Consider the following 5,146-nt stretch of genomic DNA (forward strand, 5'->3'; position numbering starts at 1 on the left):
AACGAATACAGTTTTAAACTAAGTGCATTGCTGCCAACTTACAAAATATTCATTTGGTTGCATAGTAAAAATAATTACTTCATAAGTCAGAAACACGCATGTGACACCCGGAATATAGCAACACCCATAGACTACGAAGACCGCTTAGCGTTGCTTGTTAGTCTCCGTAGGCTACGGTGGCCAAAATTGAGAAAAAACTGTCCAAAAATTTAATTAAGCAAGTAGCAAGTACCAGGGCCTCATGAGTTACGAGGTGTCGCTGACCGGCCGGCCGCGGCCCGGGGCGGGCTGGGCGCGTAACAAGGTATGCTCGCGCGTCTTGGCTATATACTTTTGCTGTAATTTGTTTACCTAAATTAAGATTTATTTTTATTGACTCGTAGGAAAAATATTGTATGCAACGTTGTATAAGTAGGTCAAAAAATGCTCGTGGCGTATTCCATTACAATGTTCGCCTACGCCTTCGGCTCCGGCTCACATTGTAACTCACGCCAGTCGCCTTTTTTGACCCTTCTTATACAACTGTTGCATAAAATACTATTAAGTAACTAGCGTTTGACTTCATATTTGCGTCTTAAAAAGCTCGGCCTAAAAGTATCAATGATAAATTATAAGGCTCGTAGGTTGTTAAGAATTTATTGTTTAACTAGATTGCTAGCTAAGAGTTCGTAAGGGACACATGAAATCAAGGTATCATTCTCGGGGAAATTAGTTTTACCGAGTTTTTACCCTCTTTTTATCATTACTTTAAGGATAAGCTCAAAGTGATCATACTAAATCTAACCTCCATTTTGTACAGCAAGCAATTTAGACCCGAACCGACATAAAGCTGATCAATGATCATGCAAAATTTGTTTTAATAAAATTATACGTACGAATTCAAGAGCGGCGGTGCCGTATGAGTGTACTTCCCTTTCAGGACCAAGAATGTATAATTATTCCGGTTTCTAAGACATCAGCAAATTAATTAGACAACCTAATTTGAATAGAAATATCATAGCGAAATATCCAGATGTCTGCTGCCAGGCCAAAGTTATAATAATTTTATTGTATAACGGGCTGCATTGCGAAATGCACTCGCCTCAATGAGACGAGCATTGTTCTTTTAATACAATTTACATGCATATAGGAAAATGAACTGCAGGTAACGTATTGTCTGAAAAGTTGCTTGTATTTCGGTTTTGTTGCGGTAGATTGTGGTAAATTGTGTTTTAATTTTACCTTACTACCATGGGCCGTGCGGGCCGAGCCCCGTTGCTAGCGGCACCCTAGGTTAGATTTTTTATACTATGTATTTAAAAGTTTATCAGCGGCATACATTGGTTTTTATAAAATATATTGCTGTGTTGTGTTGTTGTTGTGTATGTTTTGCTGTGTTTTTCAATGGGTTTTTGTATTTTACAAATATCAAATATCAAACATTTATTCAGCAAATAGGCCACAGGGGCACTTTTACATGTCCATTTTTACAAACAATAAATTAAAAAAAAAAAACAATTACAAATATCGAATCTATGAAATAATAAATACTTTATTAGAGATGTATACTGTCTCTAAATGTCAAATTACACAAAAAAAACTATGATAAAAAAATAAAACCATAACATACTAAAATTCTTTAGAGATGTATAAGTCTCTAAGTGTCAGAGATAAAATATAAAAATATATATTAAATTATCCTTAGAGATGTAGAGGGTCGCCAAGGCTTGAATTCTTATATAAATAATTAAAAGACTAAAAAATTAAAACAGACAAGAACCGAATGAAGTGTCTCACGTTAATGTCACTCAAAAGTAAAGTTACATACTTTAACATAACCTGTACCCCGTGTAAGCTTAAACAGACCGGTCTCCACAAACAGCACCCGTTCACGAGTATGACGTGTATCTCAGCCATCGCCTCCCTCAACCTTCATTCGGGAAAGTGGCGACCCGATCAACGACGCCACCGTAAGTAAAGACTTTTAAGCGAGCATGACATGTTCAAGCTGCCGGGTTGTATTAATATAAATATAATAAAAAAAATTGTGAGATACAACATTTGTGCTTGTAAGTTACATTAAAGACGGCATAGCGCCACATAAACGCGACTACATAATACATTACACATACATACACAAATTTATATCCATATTATAAAACCCCAAACTAAGAAGACAAATAAATAAAATAATAATTATAAGCGAGGCCGATTCTGCCTTAAAAATTTGTTAATGTTCTGGTGTTGTTATGAATGTAATGATACATCCGTGACGATCGCTCACGCTAATTGGTGCGCAAAAATTTACTGGGAGTCGTGTCATGGGGCATTTGCTCCTATTTGTGTCATGTCAAATGTCGTATTATATTTATAACTTAATGACTGTCATCAAACTGTTTCGCTGTTTGGCAATACTAATTCAATTTAACACCTATGTACTGTGTCTTATGAAAATGAATGATTAATCATAATAATAATCTTGGACACGGCGCGTGTAGTACGTAGGTTCCTCACTCTGCGGCCCTGACCACCGGCAGCTTGGGCCTTGCCCCGCTGCTGGCGGCACCTTAGGTTAGGTTTTTAATGTGTGTTAAAAAGAGACACCAACCTGCATATTGTAAACTTTTTGTTGTTACTGAATAAAATATATATTTTTTTTTATTGTAAATATCCTAACATAAGAAGGAAAATAAATAAAGGAAATTAAACTTATTATTTACCATTAGGTATATTAAAAACAATTAAATAGCTTTATAAATATTACAAACGTATATTAGAAATGCCACCGAAAAGCGACTGGTAAATATCAAATGATATTTCGTACATAAGTTCCGAAAAACTCATTGGTACGAGCCGGGGTTTGAACCCGCGACCTCCGGATTGCAAGTCGCACGCTCTTACCGCTAGGCCACCACCGCTTCTACGCTTGTTACGTAAAATACACTGTTAAAAATCAAAAATATGTATAATTTAATAAACTAATAATCTATTATTTAGTTAAGTGACAATGAGATGAAAGTCAGTTAGACGTTTCTATACTGATTGTCAAGTATTTATATGAAGAGGTTGACAAATAAATAAATAATAAATAAATAAATAATAATGTTAAACTTATAAAAACAACGTAGGTGCCTATTCAGTATTACGTCTAGTCTAGACACAAAGTAATTAAGTAATTACTAACATTGCGCAGACTAAATTGGACCAACATTCCGTCTGAGAAAATAAATATGTATTGGATATCATACATAACTACATAAATACCGGGTGAGGCCCAAAACAAGTAAACAACTATGTGACCCTTAAGTTTATCTTCAGCATTAATTGCCTCCCGAAGCCCGCCATACAAAGTAACTGTCATTTCAATTTGATATCAATAGTGAAGAAAATATGGTTGAATTTCTTATGTTTTGAAATCGAACAAAACAAAATAGATGCAGCTCTGTTCATTAAAATGGCTTAAATTACAATGAAGTAATTACTACGTGTAGGACTAGAGGGTGTTACTAGGATAGTAGTGGATGAGACTACGTCAAATGTATCTACCACACCTTAATGCTTAACTTCACCAAATGATAGTTCTATGTAAAAGCCAAAGATAATTAAGAAGACCTCTCTCCATACAACGGCTTAGTTACTAAAAATACTATTATTTTCGTAGTCTACATCTAGCGTCAAGTAGCGGAACTCTCAGTACTGCTACTCGACAATGTATTCACGGCAAACAAAAAGTGTAATGCTCAACGATTTTCCGTTAATATTATAACCAGAATAACCGGAACTCTATTTTCAACTCCTACGCTTATTGTTACTATTTGTAAAACTATTACTTATAGATTGGTATATTTTTTCGTACATTTTTTTATTCACTACTTTTGATGATGACTGTACCAGTAACATATATCATTAAGAAAAATTAGTTTACGATCGTCTACAAATACACGTCTACAAATCTTGGTAACTCGCTACGTGATAATTTTTTATGGTTCTCGATGATGATGATGATGATGTAATCTTGTTATCCCTTATTAGAAACATAGGGCTCGCAGAAGAACTTTCCATTCGTCGCGGTCCTGAGCGGCTACTTGTAGCCGAGCCGGCCTCCTTCTCAACTGATCGACTCCATGAGGTACGAGGCAACCCTGACCGTCTACTGCCAGTCGATTGCCAGCGGAGACCCTGCTTAGACAGGTGGTTGTCCGGTCTACGGAGCGTGTGTCCGATCTATGTGTGGCCTATGGGTTTCTGGACAGTCATCTGCCACAATCTGACGTTTGAGATAATACGTGGCCAGTAAATCCCTAGGTTGCGTCGCTGTTTATAAACACTTGCAGCCGATTGGTGATATCCTCACAAGCCATGTTTCGCATGTTTCTTAGTATACTAAATAATAATCTTTAATAATCTTCTCGGGTCAGAGGTGTAGGGTTAGAGCCGGTGTAGCTTTATTTGACGTTCATAAGCGCATTGTAATATGCCTACTTGAATAATAAACTATCTTTATCTTATCTTATCTTTATCTTTAAATCAATCAGTCATTATTGGAATTCTATTTCCTTTAAGTATTTAACGAACTCTATATCAATACGGCAAAAGACTATACGCGGCAAGAAATAAAACATATATTTTACATCTTCCTAATAAACGGCAAATAGGTATCTCCATGCAATGGCGCTGGCAATCTTGGAATTACGTGAAGCAAAGAAGGACAGAAAACATGATTATCGTTTTGATTTTATTCCCATTTTCCTTATTATTTCACCCTTCAATAGCATCGTTACTGCAATCTCTCGATCCAAAGATTCAGTTTTATTACTCTTTAAAATGTCATATGTTCGTATTTTTTTCTGTTTGAATAATAACTTTATCTGGCGTTAAATAGAGTTCAAATTTCAAAGCAATGGTTCGAACAGATGTGAGTTTGCAAAAGTTAACAGCGTAGGAAATTTGTTGGGATAAAGAACGCACGTCGCTGGTTGCTTGCAGACTACACGTAGTAAAACATCTTTTTCAATTGGCTTGCTCTTTCATGCAATTTATTAATTTTATATTTCTCTTGTGCAAAAAGGGCATCTAATAACTATCATAAATCTAGTTTATTAGTGTATTTTGTCTTACTGTCAGCTTCCTCGTACAAAGAATAAGTATTGCGATACAACGAGTAACA

The sequence above is a fragment of the Cydia pomonella genome, chromosome 17 (genome assembly GCF_033807575.1).
Source record: "Cydia pomonella isolate Wapato2018A chromosome 17, ilCydPomo1, whole genome shotgun sequence".
Taxonomy (NCBI): domain Eukaryota; kingdom Metazoa; phylum Arthropoda; class Insecta; order Lepidoptera; family Tortricidae; genus Cydia; species Cydia pomonella.